Source organism: Giraffa tippelskirchi, chromosome 1, assembly GCF_054371585.1.
Source record: "Giraffa tippelskirchi isolate mGirTip1 chromosome 1, T2T-mGirTip1v1.2.pri, whole genome shotgun sequence".
NCBI lineage: Eukaryota > Metazoa > Chordata > Mammalia > Artiodactyla > Giraffidae > Giraffa > Giraffa tippelskirchi.
The window spans coordinates 190,776,254-190,792,551 of NC_137275.1; the positions used below are offsets into that span (position 1 = coordinate 190,776,254).

General features: G+C 42.7%; 1 long non-coding RNA gene across 2 annotated transcripts in view; it reads left to right on the forward strand.

The window, feature by feature from the left end:
- The window catches only part of LOC145515693 (uncharacterized), a 53,611-nt gene extending 37,539 nt beyond the window's left edge, over window positions 1-16,072 (forward strand). For both annotated transcript variants that reach the window (XR_014060979.1, XR_014060980.1), the window contains 2 exons: window positions 12,617-12,734; window positions 15,303-16,072. This is a non-coding gene — a long non-coding RNA (uncharacterized LOC145515693). The remainder of the gene's footprint in view (window positions 1-12,616; window positions 12,735-15,302) is intronic.
- The last annotated feature ends 226 nt before the right edge of the window (window positions 16,073-16,298 follow it).

Consider the following 16,298-nt stretch of genomic DNA (forward strand, 5'->3'; position numbering starts at 1 on the left):
CAGGCTCCTCTGTCCATGGGGTTCTCCTGGAAAGAATACTGGAGTGGGTTGCCATTTCCTCCTTCAGAGGATCTTCCCAGCCCAGGAATTGAATTGGCATCTCCTACATCTCCTGCATTGCAGGTGGATTCTTTACCACTGAGCCATTGGGGAAGCCCCACTCTGGCCCCATACTTAGACTAAAAAATTATTTGTTGTTGAACTGAAATTAAAATTTAACTGGGGGAACTCACTTGGTAGTTCAGTGGTTAAGACTGTGCTTCCACAGCAAGGAGGGCAGGTTTGATCCCTGGTCAAGGAACTAACATCCTGTGTACTTGGTGTCATGGTCAAATTAAATTAAAAAAACAAAAACCTTGTCTCCAAAAAATTAAAAATAAGCCTTCCTTTAAAAAAAAATAAAATTTGACTGGAAATTCTGTATTTTTATTTGCTGTATCTGGCCCGTCCAGGCACAACATAATGCATGGATATCAGCATATTTGTGTTGGTTGGTGCTCAAAGCCTTGCCTCCTTGGCACACCCAGCAAGGCACTCAGGAACATGATAGCTCCCTGGGGACAGTGGTGGCAGCATTGGCAGGTGGCTAAGGGACTGTAGGCTACTGGGGACTCCCACCCAGAAGTGTATTCAGCAGTGTCAGGGGGAGAATGACCCGAGCCCACAGCATTTTCCCCAGCAGCAGTGGCCATTTCTCCAGTGGCTCAGTCCCTTAGCATGAGCTTGGGGTTTCCAGGCCAGCTCTCTTATGTCTGAGTGATGATTCTCTATTTCTCTAGTTCTCCTAACCTCCCTTACACACTCTATTCCCTTTGCCATCCCAGCCTTTATAATATGTTTTAAACCCATTCCCTGCTTTTTATTCCTCATTGAATTATTTAGGGTGATGCTCATTTTTCTGGCTGGACAGTGACAGCTGGACAGATATAGCTCAGGTGGTATATTCTTGATTAATAAGGCTGTGAGTGTAGCCTAGTGCTCACCATGTAATTCATGAATAAGAAATGCTTATTAAAATGAATGAGATTATCTCTGGAGATTCATAGACCCAGACAAAGGATACTACTATCCTAAAATAGATGGAAATCAAAGACACCACTCAGGGGGGACTTCCCTGGTGGCTCAGTGGTAAAGAACCCGCCTGCCAATCCAGGAGACACAGGTTTGATTCCTGGTTCGTGAAAATCCCACATGCCACAGAGCACCTAAAGCCCATGCACCATAATTTATGAAGTCCAAGTGCCTAGAGCCTGTGCTCCACAACAAGAGAGGCCACCTCAATAAGAAGCCCACACAGCACAACGAAGAGTAGCCCCGACTCACTGTAACTAGATAGAGAAAGCCTGAGCAGCAACGAAGACCCAGCACAGCCATAAAAATTATTTGTAAAATTTGCAGTGTTAAAAAAATAGTAGGGGATGTTGCAGGAAAACTTTTTCATGCTAAGTACAAAAAGCAAGTGTTAGGTAAAGCATTACGTCCTATAGCTCAGAAGTGGAGGCAGTGGAAGACAGATTTTGAACGGCAAGAGTTTATTTTTCAGTACATTTTCATTCATAGTATTAATCATGGTATCAAAGTGTTATTCTCTTCTATAAATCTCCCCAAATGATGAAATGAAATACAATATCATATTCCTGGGCTTCCCTGTGGCTCAGCTGGTAAAGAATCCACCTGCAATGTGGGAGATCTGGGTTCGATCCCAGGGCTGGGAAGATCCCCTGGAGAAGAGAAAGACTACCTATTCCAGCATTCTGGCCTGGAGAATTTCATGAACTGTATGGGAATTGTATGGACTGTATAGGAATCAAATTCGTAGGAGAAAACTAGTTTAGCACTGTGAACATAAATGTAAAAATGAATATTTGGCAGTCATTGATTTAACAATATTTATTATCTGTTAGGTTCCAAGTAGACTAAAATGACCTTTTAGATATAATGTTGAGTTGCTTCAGTTGTGTCCAACTCTTTGTGACCCTATGGACTGTAGCCCTCCAGGCTCCTCTATCCATGGGATTCTCCAGGCAAGAATACCGGAGTGGGTTGCCGTGCCTTTCTCTAGGGGATCTTCCTGACCCAGGGATCTAACTCACATCTTCTGCAGCTCCTGCATTGCAGGCTCTTTACCACTGAGCCACCAGGGAAGCCCTTCAGATATAATACATCAGCATAAATGTAATGATTCTCAAGGGAATCTTACAATACTCCTCTTGGAACCCATGCACTCCATTTCTTTCTGTCTCAAGTATAAATCGTCAGAACTAATCGCATGTGGGGTAGGGGTTGTGAGGATAAGAGGCCAACTGATATTTACATTATGTGGTTTGTTAATAAACATTGCTCTACTTCATTAGCCCTGTTTCAGGAGCCACTAGAGGAAGAGCAACTGTCTCTAATTACAGGGAGGAGGTTCTGAAAAAACATCTCACTCAAACTGGAGTGAACCTGCAGGAAGATGTAGTGGTTCCAAGTTGCTGAATCTGATTTCAGAGATCAGTGGTGCGTCGTTTTATGTGTTGTACTTTATCAAAGACCTTGCAGTGTTCCTGTGTTGATTTCTCATAAACTCTGTCTGTACATGTGCTAAGTCGCTTTAGTCGTGTCCAACTCTTTGCGACCCCATGGACTGCAGCCTGCCAGGCTACTCTGTCCTTGGGATTCTCCAGGCAAGAATACTGGAGTGGACTGCCATGCCCTCCTCCAGGGGATCTTCCTGACTCAGAGGTTGAAACTGCATCTCCTTCGTCTGCTGCATTGGCAGTCGGCTTCTTTACTACTAGCACAACCTGGGAAGCCCCTCACGATGGTGATGAGACTGGTGACATCTTAAAACAAATACCTTTTTGAGGACTAGGAACTGTTCCGAACATTTGCAGAGAGTATTTCATTTTACTTCTCCGATGATCTTGTGAGGCATGTTACTCACCAAAACCCCAAGGTTTGAGAGATAAAGAAATTGGTCAGGCTCTCACAGCTGCTAAATGCCTGTCAGAATGAAAATCTAAGTTTGTCCAACTCCAAAAGTTTATAAATCTCAACCCATCGCCCACTGAGTGACCATATGATCATGGGCTTGCAAAGCACTAGTGTTGGAAGTGTTGATAGTGATCATCTAGTCTAGTGGTGAGATTTGCTTACATACCCAGACCTTAGACCTTTTGTTTTCTTTTTTCCTGATTGGAGACCAGTATTCAGGGCTTATCAATGAAGACATTGCAGCACTTTAGTTTTATAAAGGTAAAGCTGATGTGGCATGGAGAGGGTTTAATGGCACTCACTTTTAAGATAGTTCTAGGAAAAAATATTAGAACTTGACAGGTCAAAGCTGATGCCTGCTGGAAAGAACAGGACAGACTGATTTATGGGGGTTGGAACACAAAAGGTGTATTAAGAATGACAGTGAGGAATGAAATAACTTGACCTGGTTGACTGTATTCCACTGCTTCTCTGTGTGAGGCTGGTTAGGGAGGACATAAGAGAAGGTTCAAGTCACTTGAGGAGACTGTCATTTGCCAGAAGAAAAGAACATTTTAAAGTCAGAGTAGAAAGGAAGTTGGGCATTCTTTGGTCTATATTAAAACTGGAATCTCAGTTAATTTATTCATCTGGTCAACAGATATTTTGGGGCTGTTAATATGTGCTAGGAACTGACCTAAGCACAGAGAGAGAACAGAAATTTCTTGAAAAAATTATTTATTTATTTGGCTGCACTAGGTCTTAATTGCAGCATGTGGGATCTAGTTCCCTGACCAGGGATTGAATCTGGGCCCCCTGCATTGGGTGTGCAGAGTCTTAGCCAGTGGACCACCAGGGAAGTCCCAGGAATTCTGACAGACATGGTCCCCACTGCATGGACCTCAGTCCAATCAGGAAGACAGATGTTGGTCAAATAATTACAAATTAGTCGTACATTTATATAATTTAATAAGTGCTACCAAGAAGTGTGGGATGCTATGACAATATACACAAAGAAGATCTGAGCTAGTCTCGGGGTCAGGGTGGGGTTGGTGCTGTGTAGTGTGTGTGGGCTCAGTCACGTCTGACTCTTTGTGACCCTGTGGACTGTAGGTTCCTCTGTCTGTGGGATTTCCCAGGCAAGAATGCTGGAATGGGTTGCCATTTCTTCCTCCAGGAGTTCGTCCCAACCCAGGGATTGAACCTGCATCTCCTTCATCTCCTTGCATTGGCAGACGGATCCTTTACCACTGAGCCACCTGGGAAGCCCCAGTGCTGCCTAAGATAACCTCTGAAGGGTGGGCAGAAAGGGGCTGCATGGAGAGGGGAGGACATTTCCTCACAGAGGCAGGAGAGAGCCGGCCAGTTCAAGGAGCTGTGAGGCAGAGGGCTTGGAGAGCAGAGAGGAACGGGAGGGGAGGCCTGTTAGCCAGGAACTTGCTAAGGATTTCGATTTTATCCTAGAGGAATGAGAAGTCCTTGGAGGGTTTTAAGCAGGGAGTGACCTGGTTGATTTGGCATGAGACCAGAGAGGGATTTGGGCCAAATCCTTATTAGTAATGATTAGTTGTCACCTGCTGATTTTGCTACCCCCCCCACTTTTTTTTTTGATATCAAAGTGGCTTAGAAACTAGCAAGAATAGCTGTAAATAAAATAGCGGCTAGTTTTATGGATCCTGATCGCCCTCTCATCAGGATCATAACCTCAACCCACACTGCCGGGTGACCAGAGCCTTTGCCTGGGGACCTGTAGTGCGCTCAGTACTGTGCTTCCAGTGTGGGACTGGATGGAGGTGAGACCAGACTCTCCTCTCTTTGGTGAATTCCTGTTGGTAGAAAGTCGTCTTCCCTGATGGTTCAGCGGTAAAGAATCTGTCTGCAGTGCAGGAGACATAGGAGACACAGGTTCGATCCCTGGATCGGGAAGATCCCGTGGAGGAGGGCATGGCAACTCACTCCAATGTTCTTTCCTGGAGAATCCCATGGACAGAGGAGCCTGGTGGGCTGCAGTCCATGGGGTCACAAAGAGTCAGACACGACTGAGAACACAAGAACACAAAGAGCAGGCACTCGTGGTAGAGGAAGCTCTAGAAGAAGGCATGGGTGTTACTAGAGACAAGGAAACAATTTGAGGGCCAAAGCAGAGTCAGTCTGGGCCATGATTTCCTATAGGGCATTTCCCTTATGCAGCAGGGGAGATCTTGCCCCAGGCAAAATGGAGATGAATTTAAAGGGGACATGACCTTGGAGGGTGTAGGCTTTTCAGATTGGAGATAGTTGGGCATTTATCATCTTTTTTTTAAGAATCAAGATAAAGTTTACTTTAAAACTTTATTTATAAGATTACTAGAACATTGCATATGAAGTGATTGTGGAGTGGGGATGAATACAAAAGTTTCTTCAATATGGAAATATCAAATTGATCAATTATAACTGTTTCTTGATACTCTTATTTTATTTTATTTATTTTTAAAAAATTTCTATCGGCGTATAGTTGATTTACAGTGTTGTGTTACTTTCTGCCATACAGCAAAGTGAATCAGTTTTACATATACATATATCTTTTCTTTGTTTTTTTCTTATGACTCCCAGGTGGCGCTAGTGGTAAAGAGTCCACCTGCCAATGCAGGCGATGCAGGAGATGCAGGTTCAATCTCTGGGTTGGGAAGATCTCTGAAGTAGGAAATAGCAACCCACTCCAGTATTCTTGCTTGGAAAATTCCATGGACAGAGGAGCCTCGTGGGCTACAGTCCATGGGATCACGAAGAGTCAGACACAACTGAACATGAGCATACACACACACTTTTTTTTTAGATTCTTTCCCCATATAGCTCTTTACAGAGTATTGACTAGAGTTTCCTGTGCTATACAGCAAGTCCTTATTCAGTTCAGTTCAGTCGCTCAGTCGTGTCCGACTCCCTGCGACCCCCATGAATCGCAGCACACCAGGCTTCCCTGTCCATCACCAACTCCCGGAGTCCTTATTAGCTATTTCTTTTACAGTAGTAAATATAAAAATATATACACATTTATCAATATACATATCAATCCTGATCTGGTATTTATCATATTTGTCTCTTTATTTAAAAACTATTTATTCTTTAACTTGATTTTTATTGGAGTGCAGTTGCTTTACAAAGTTGTGTCAGTTCTTCTGTGCAGCAAAGTGAATCAGTTATACATACATATATATATCTCCATTCTTTTTTAGATTTCCTTCCTATTTAGATCACAGATCATGGAGTAGGGTTCCCTGTGCTATACAGTCAGTTCTCATTAGCTATCTATTTTATATACAATAGTTTATATATCTCCAATATATGGGAGATTGGAGCGCCAAATCTCCCAATTAGTCCCACTCCCCTTTCCCCCCTTGGTAACGGTAAGTTTGTTCTCTGCATCTGTGACTCTGTTTCTGCTTTGCCAATGAGTTAATCTCTATGATTTTTTTAGATTCCACATATAAGCAATACTATACGATGTTTGTTTTTCTCTTTGTGACTTACTTCACTCTGTATGACACACTCTAGATCCATCCGCATCTCTGCAAATGGTCTTTATTCCTTCTTATCTCGTCCTTCAAACTGGTTGACAGTTCCTTAATGTGGCACCCCAGAAGGAAGAGATTTGCTGTTGTTCAGTCGCTCAGTCGTTTCTGACTCTTTGCAAACCCATGGACTGCAGCATGACAGGCTCCTCTGTCCTCCACTCTCAGTTGGGTATTATTTAGTAAGGACATTTAAAGAAATAGATGTTTATGTTTCCAAAAAGCTAATGATGTCTCTCCTAGGACTTGAACCCAGAGAGCAGCATAGCTATCTACACAGGCACGAAATAGATGATAGACCCCAAGACCAGGCTTGGAGGCACTGGGAACAGAAACAGCATATAGCTTAGACTATCTTCAGATGTGCTGTTTACTTAGGAATGTAACTAGAATGACAGCTAACACTCACAGACTGCCTCTTAATGTGTTAGATTGCCTATGTGTCTAAGCCCTTTACATGTATTAGCTCATTAATTCATTTAACCACCCTACTGTGTAGATGCACTTCTATTATATAGTTGAAGAAACTAAGGCACACAGTGGATACTTCACAGCTGGTAGGTAGCAGAGCTGGGATTTGAAATTTAATTAAAAAGGCAAGCATCAGAGTGCAAAAAGAGACAAAGGATATAAAAAGAAATGAAGATAAATGGATGGTTGATGCATTTATGAGGTAAGATTGCACGTTCCCAGGAATCAAATGCACTTACAAAGCAAGATGTCATTTTGGTCTACCAGGTTGAAAAAGAATCAGATAGAAGGATAATGCTAGAATGAGTGGTATGAGAGGATGAGGACATCTGTGCTTTTAAACACTACTGGCACATCTTTCTGGAGAGCAATCCAATTCAAAAGTGGGCAGAGGACCTGAGTAGACATTTTCCCAAGGATAACATACAGATGGTCAACAGGTACATGAAAAGAGGCTCCACATTACTAATCATCAGGGAAATGCAAATCGAAACCACAATGAGATATCACCCCACAGCTTTCAGAATGGCGATTATCAAAAGAGAAAGAAATAACAGTGTTGGCAAGGATATGGAAACAGGAGATGATTATGCACTGTTAGTGCTAGTGTAAACTGATGCAGCCACTGTGGAGAACAGTGTGGAGTTTCCTGTAAAAATTAAGAATAGAACTACCGTATGAACCAGCAATCCCACTTCTTGGTATATGTCTGAAGGAAATGAAATCACTGTCACAAAGAGATATCTGCGTGCCCAGATTTATCGTAGCATACTTCGCTATGGTCAATATATGGAAATAATCTAAGTGTCTGCTGGTAAATGAATAGATACATAGAATGTGATGTATAGAGACACTTATAAATCAATTTATATGTGAACTGATTTATAATGGACTACTATTCAGCAATAAAAAGGGTTGTTGTTTAGTTGCTAAGTCATGTCCGACTCTTTGCAAACCCACAGACTGTTGCCCACCAGGCTCCTCTGTCCTTGGGATTTCCCAGGCAAGAATACTGGAGTGGGTTATGTTCTCTTCTCCAGGGGGTCTTCCTGACCCAGAAATTGAATTTGAGTTTCCTGCATTGCAAGTGAATTCTTTATCCCTGAGTCACCAAAGAAGCCCTTCATGTAGGGTAGCAGGCAGTGATTAAGACAGCTACTCTCCAATTACCAGCAAACTGGGGACAAGGGTATTAACTCTGCTGTTGTTTTTGCAAGTAATTAAAAAGAGAGTTACTGAGTTGAATTCTAGGAGGAAATTTTTCTGTGAGCAATATTTACTCTCTGGAGAATTTCAAGATCTGAGTCCTCAGGGAAGCTTCTAGCTGAAGGCCGGATGTGGCTGCAAGAGGGATAATCATTTTAAGGGCCTTGATGCTGGTGTCCACATTTTACTGGTGCTGGGTCTCTCCTTGACTTCCTCATCAGAGAGTCAGGAAGTCAGATTGTATCAGCTCACTCATGGGATTATGAAATTGGTTTAAGGGCTGCCTAATATAGCTCTACATAGGAGAGTGTTAAACTGATGATGCTTGCTCAGGGAACTGGGGATCACTGTAGTTAAGTAACCATATGTCCAGGGATGTGTGCGTGTGTGTGCTCAGTTGCTCAGTCATGTCCAACTCTCTGCGGCCCCATGGACTGTCCAGGATGCCCAGCCTCTAAATATTCTGCCTGAATTTGAAAATCACATGTCCTAATGTTGGAATGGGAGAATCTTGTCAACCTTGGGTAGAGAATGTATTTTTGTAGTGAAGTCATGGTCAACATTTTATTAAAAGCTTTGCTATATGCAGTGGAGAATTTTAAAAACAATGTTCTAATTTAGGGAAGCATTTGAATATTTTGCATTACAGCAAGTTTCTCTTACTTCTTTGCCAAAAAGTGGGGGTTTTTTAGAGGCAGAGAAAACACAATTCTGGCACACAGCAACTGGGAAACCGTGAGCTGTGCTAGGTCTTGCCCTGCCTTGGTTTCCTCATCTGTAAAGGGAGCTTAATATTTACTCTAAGAGCTGGCTGTAAGGAGCAGGTTGGGCTGTGTTAAGGATTAAGTGTGTTAACTACCTGTCACATAAGGATGTCTGAAGCCACATCATGACTCTCAAAGTTGTGGACTTTTTGCCCAGCCCAGAGCTCTATCCTCAGTACCGTTTGTAGGGGGTCAGTCCTCTGCTTTGCTTTGTTTCGGGTTTTCCTACTGCTCTGAATTTTCTTCTTCCTGGAGTTGAGGGTGCATTGCTTCCCTGACCTTTTCATGATCAGCCCATTTGGAAAAAGCAAACAGGGCAGCTCATTTGCCCAAAGGCATAAGTTTTATCTTCCAGCTTGTAGCTTTTTAAAAAATTACTTTTTATTGGAGTATAGTTGCTTTACAATGTTGTGCTAGTTTCTACTGTATCAACCACACATGTATATACATCCCCTCCTTTTTGGACTTCTGTTCCATTTAGGTCATCACAGAGCATTAGGTAGAGTTTCCTGTGCTATACAGCAGGTTCAGGTTCTCTGTTTCCTTATCTATTTCATACTTAGTATCAATAGAGTATGTGTGTCAATCTCAATCCCCTAATTCCTCTGACTCCTTCTCCTTTCCGCCTTGGTGCAATGTATTTGTTCTCTAGTCTCAACAGAGGAATGGATAAAGAAGATGTGGTACATATTAATATATACAATGGAATATTACTCAGTCAGCTTGTAGCTTTATTGGCAATAGAACTGACAATCCAGTTTCCAGAGGCATCATGGCATATTGGTTAAGAGACTCGTCTCCAGAGTCAGAGTTGTTGTTGTTTCTTTGCTCAGTAGTATCTGACTCTTTTGTGATCCATGGGTTGTAACCCACAGAGTACCTGGGTTCAAATTTTAGCTCTGCCACTTACTGGTATGTACATTGTGCAAATCCTTAAACCCTATTGCTGATGACCTTGATGCTGGGAAAGACTGAGGGCAGGAAGAGAAGGGGATGACAGAGGATGAGACGGTTGGATGGCATCACCAACTCAATGGACATGAGTTTGAGCAAACTCCAGGAGATAGGGAAGGACAGGGAAGCCTGGTGTGCTGCAGTTCATGGGATATGACTTCGCGACTGAACAATAACAACAAACCCTGTTGGGCCTCAGTTTCTCTCCTATAAGAGGGAGAAAATAATAGAACCTACTTTATAGGTTTATTGAGAGCATCAGATGAATTAGTATATGAAAAATATTTATAACAGTACCTGCCCCTAGTAAATAATAAACAAATGTTACCTAGTGGCCAGTCCCCAGTCACAGTCAGGTGTTTAATCAGAATTTGCACAGGGAAGGCAGATGGTGGACCCTGGGCTCCTCAGAGACCCCATTCCTGCTCTTCTACCAGTCCCCCACACCATCGCCATTGTCCTTGAGCCCTAGCCTCTCCTGGCCACCCACCTGCCCTGCCTGTGAGTCCTAGGAATCCCGGTTTAATACTCATGTGTCACTTTTCTAGTTTTTAAATAGATTATTCTCTCTTCCGGAAAAGAAGGGAGCAAAGGGAAATGTGAGTGTCTGTCTTCTCAGTCATCAGTTATCACTACACCATCCTCCCAGGACGTGGATTCAAAGAGAGTTAGCACACCCGTCTCCTCCCCTATCCCCCACCCCCACCCCCCAGCCCCACCAACCTGGCTATTCTCATAAACTTCTGCTTGCTCTGGATTTCAACCTTCAGGAAATTGTTCTTGCAGATATGGGCCCCTGCTTGGCAATTATCCTTGGTTAACTGGCCCTCTGTTGATCTTTAGTAGGCTTCTTTAAAAACTAAGTTCTTGGGACTTCCCTGGCTAGTCCAGTGGTTAAGACTCTATGCTTCCAAGGCAGGGAACACAGGTTTGAATTCCTGGTCAGGGAGCTAAGATCCCACATGGCTGGAGGCATGGCCAAAAAACAAACAAACAGAAAACAAACAAAAAAAAACCCTAAGTTTTTACTGAGACACTTTGCTCCCCAAAGATTTTTACTAGCTGATTCCCTCACTCCCTTGGGAAACCTTTATTGGCTGACTGCTATGTGCCAAGTCTGTGAAAAGTTAAGATACCCACAGACCCAGAAGAATGTGTTGTTCAGTGGTGTTAAACTCTGCTCCTGGGGGAGGGGGGTCTAAGTATCCTATAGGGGCTTCTCAGGGGCCATCAGGGAGAGATTGTGTGTATGCAGTGGGGTTGTCTAAGTGGTTGGGGTTTTACCCCGCTCTTCAGGTGGCCCTTGTGGTAAGCACCCTGCCTGCCATTTCAGGAGATGTAAGAGACGTGGGTTCAATCCCTGGGTCGGGAAGATACCATAGAGGAGGGCTTGGCAACCCACTCCAGTATTCTTGCCTGAGAAATCCCATGGACAGAAGAGCCTGGCAGGCTACAGTCCATAGGGTCTCAAAGAGGCGGACATAACTGAAGCAACTTAAGGCAGATGGACCATGTCATTCCAGAACCTCTCTGCTCTCCTTTATTCTTTCTGCACGTCAGCCTTCTGTGTAGGATTCTATCCACAGAGAGGACTGCGCTGTTTAAAAGAGTTTGAACACCATTGACCTAATTTTTTCCACTGAATTTATTCAGAATGGCTTTTTATAGTGTTTGACCCTTCTTCCGGCTTGTGTTTGGCCAGTAAGTTGACAGAACAATCTGGCTGAGGCATTGGCACCAGTTACACACAGGCATCAGACAAAGGAGACCTCAGCAGTTTTTCCCCAGCTGAAAAGCTCATCTTCTGAGTTCAAGGGAGACCTAGCAAGTCAAGGCTGGTACTAATTGTGGTCACCAGTGTATGACACAGAAAGGAGGAGAAGGAGGTACCACATATAAATTGACTTTGAAGTCACTCTCCAAATGGTTCCCAAAATATTTTAAACAGTGACAACACTGTTGAAATAAGTTTATTGCCCCTAAAAATGCTAGAAGCTCTAAAATAAGCTCTTGAAGTCTTTTTGTAGAACTCAAAATATCAAACTGGAACTTTCCAAAGGGCAGGAGACTAGACTTTGCTTTCTTAACTTTGTGGGGTGTTTGTTAAGGCAGATATTACAGACCTAAGATAGTTGAGGATGACAACTGCTCAATTCCTGACATGTACAAATGTATCTAATGTAACCAATCAGAATATCCAGCTCATTCTGTTCTTATAAACATTTTTAAAGGATCCATATATTTGTGTATGGCTTCCCAGGTGGCGTAGTGGTAAAGACTCTGCCTGCCAATGCAGGAGGTGCAGGAGACTCGGGTTGGATTCTTGGGTCTGGAAGATCCCCTTAAGCAGGAAATAGCAACCCACTCTTGCCTGAAAAAGTCCATGGACGGAGGCGCCTGAGTGGGCTATAGTCCGTGGGGTTGCATAGAGTTGGGCACGACTGAGCAACTGAGCACACAGATAGCAGGTATACAGTTGCATTTAGTGTTCCTGGAAGATGCTTTAGAATGGAAATTTTATGGGGGCACCTTTCCCCCGCTGCTTTGTTTGTTAATGTATCATGAGATAATCCTGGCATACAGCCAATGTACAAGAGATATGTGTTGAGTGGTAAAGGTGACTGCTCCTGGGAGTAGGACCAGGAGTTAGTAGAACTACTACTTTTCAGCTTATACCCCAAATGGAATTTACATGGGGACTTGTATTTTTGCCTACAGAAGAGGAAGAAACATCTGCCCTCATTCCACTGCTGTCCTTGGCCCTCGTGACCACACGTCCCACACCGACCACACTGAGGAGGAATGTATAGTCTGGCTCATTACTCTCGTATTCTTAGTGAGTAGGATTCCACTCTTTCTTGTCAACTTCCCACCCCCCGCCTCATTATGATCTGGCCTCACTTCTGCAAGTAAGCATGGTCATAATCATACTCTTCAATTTCAGCTTTCCTATCAATGCTTCACTCACGAGGTTGGGTGGAAGTAGATATTGGAGTCTGTTCCTTAGTCGGTGTAGGAAAACTTGAGTGGGAACAGAGTTCTCTTGGGGATTAACAAAAGTTGGACTTTGGAGACTGCCCAGGTGGTCCAGTGGTTAAGACCGCCTTCCAATGTAAGGCATGCAGGTTTGATCCCTGGTGGGGAAGCTAAGATCCCACATGACTCGTGGCCAAAAATTCAAAGCTTAAAACAGAAGCAGTATTGTAACAAATTCAATAAAAGACTTTAAAAATGGTCCATATTTAAAAAAATGTACTTTTTTTTTTTTCCTACTTTGGCTGTTATGTTTTTGTGTACAGTTTCTGGAGAGGAGACTGCCAGATGGTGTGTGGTGGCATTTAGGGATCTACCCTGTGCATATATTGTCTTTGAAAAGGGTGTATGGATCAGAAGATAATAACAGAGTGAGAAAGAATAATGTTTTTTTGGTCCACCTACACAGCCGAATAATTATTTTTCAGAAATACTATTGAAAGCAATTTATATTTATAAACAGAAGAGATCTAATAATTGATTGGCAGAATGATTCAGTATTAAGGAGCTCTTTCGTTAAGAAAACTAATTCATAGAACCATTAAATACTTCAGTTAGGATAAAAAAGCAAAGAAGTAGAATTACCACTGAAAAACTCTGATATCTGAAATAGACACTAACACTTTCATTGTGGATGGGGGTGAGGAGTCAGTTGCTGTATTGTATCTAAAATAGGATTGCAATATTGTTGCGTATATTTCGGAAGAGTTGCTCTACCAGAAATTGAGTAAGGATGGACACTGTTACTCTGAGATTGGTTCCCGCTTTATGTCTACATGAAGTAGTATTAACAATGACAAAGTGCTAAGTAAGGACTGTAGCCCGCCAGGCTCCTCTGTCCATGGAATTCTCCAGGCAAGAATACTGGAGTGGGTATCCATTCCCTCCTCTAGGGGATCTTTCTAACCCAGGGATTGAACCTGTGTCTCTTACATCTCCTGCACTGGCAGGCATGTTCTTTACCACTAGTGCCACCTGGGAAGCCCATAACAATGACAATAGCAATAATAACTCACATCCACTGACTGTTTACTGTGAAATAAGCACAGAAATTCTTTACATGTAATAAATCCCATGAGAAAGATACTGTCTTTACCCCATTTTACACCTGATGAAATGAACACTCAGGTAGGCTTAGGTCATATGCTACTAAGGGGTAAAGTGGGGATCCTAGGTGTGCTAAACTTGGTTTCTATGGCCCCAGAGAGATGATTATGAAAACATCTCTCCCCCACATTGTGTTCAATGACCTCATGTTGGGAACTTGATATTGGTCACTGTGGGAGAATTTACACCCCAAGAATTGGCAAGTGCTGTAAATTGTGTCTTTTCTTTGGTTTATTTTTTTACTCTGAGATGTGGCTGCTAAACACTTATGACACATCATTGTATAAGATTCTAACCCAGGCAGTTTGATCCCAGAGCATTTTGGCAAAGACAAAAATTTTCATGCAAAATTATTGATAATAGTATTACACATATCCTTATTGTGTGAGCCACTTTTATTTGGGCTTTCTGTTAATTCCAGCCAAATGAGTCCAAATCGATTCCTAGCACTTTCTTATAGCATTGTTATGAGAATTTTCTTGGGCTCCAAAATCGCTGGGGACAGTGACTGCAACCATGAAATTAAAGGACGCTTCCTTCTTAGAAGAAAAGTTATGACAAACCTAGACAGCATATTAAAAAGCAGACATCAATTTGCTGACAAAGGTCTGTATAGTCAAAGCTATGTTTTTTCCAGTAGTCAGGTACCAGTAGTAGATATGAGAACTGTATTATAAAGAAGGCTGAGAGCTGAAGAATTGATGCTTTTGAACTATGGTACTGGCAAAGACTCTTGAGAGTCCCAGGGTCAGCAAGGAGATCAAATCAGTCAGTCCTAAAGGAAATCAGTCCTGAATATTCACTGGAAGGACTGATGCTGAAACTGAAACTCCAATACTTTGGCCACTTGATGTGAAGAGCCGACTCATTGGAAAAGACCCTGATGCTTGGAAAGATTGAGGGCAAGAGGAGAAGGGGGCAACAGGGGATGAGATGGTTGGATAGCATCATTGACTCAATGGACATGAGTTTGAGCAAACTCCCGGAGACGATGAAGGACAGGGAAGCCTGGCGTGCTGCAGTCCATGGGGTCACAAAGAGTTGGACATGACTGAGCGACTGAATGACAAATGAAGATTAAATGAGGTGAAGCATTTGAACTCATTGGAACAGTGCTTCTCATGGTAAATGTTAGCCATGGAAGAATGCCTAGCAGAAATATTGCACTGACATCATTCTGGTCATCAATTTAAAATTATTTCTCTACCTTCATAGGAACAAATGAATGGCAAAATTTACCATATCTCCTTTTTCTCTCTTCCAGAGCCTATGTCCTAGGACAAAAAAGTAAATGAATTAAGAAGAAAAGTCATCAGGATAATTGAGTGATGTGAGATTACAAGCCAGTTTCACCACTTCCATGCTCCATGAAAACAAAGCCTGAATAATTGCAAACTTTTGTGTCCTTTAGGACATCTTCTCATTCTGCCTCTGCCCTGCACTCCACACCCTCTGTGGGATTCCAGGGAGTGAAGCCATGGTCATGCCAGCTGAAGCTGGATTGTGACCCGCAGAGCATCCCTAAAGTATGACATCATTTGGCAAACCCCGAATCAGCATGTATAGGAGATATGGTACCATCATTTGAATTTGATGCTAAAGGCCTTAGGTAAAACTGATCTCTCATCACCAGGAAGAAAATGTTTATCTCTGTGGGCAGCCAAAAGCTACAGCCATGACAAAAACAGCCAGATGGGTGAATAAAAGAACAACTGATAATTGCTGAGTGCTAACTAGATGTCAGGTATTTTTCTAAGTATTTCTCCAGGCATTGTTTTATTTTATTATCCTAGCAACCCTCTGTGTGATGTACAATAATTGTCCACATTTTTCAGAAGAGGAAACTAAGATTCAGAGTTGTTGAGAGACTAGCTTGAGATCGTATAGGTGGCAAGTAGTTGAGGGAATTTGGAAACTGTCACCAGCCCATGAAAATTCTACTTAGCATTTCAAGAGAAAATTGAAGTTTTTGTTTTTTTAAATCATTGGGTTTGTTGATTCATAAACCTTTCACCAAAGAACAGTTAAAACAAAGTGTGTGTGTGCTCAGTTGTGTCCGACTCTTTGCGACCACATGGAGCCTACCAAGTTCCTCTGTCCATGGAATTCTCCAGGCAAGAATACTGGAGTGGGTTGCCATTTTCTCCTCCAGGGGACCTCCCCAACCTGGGGATCAAACCCAAGTCTCCTTCTTGGCAGGTGGATTACCACTGAGCCACCTGGTGCCAAGCTGTAAATGCTAATTCCCCTGAAATACACC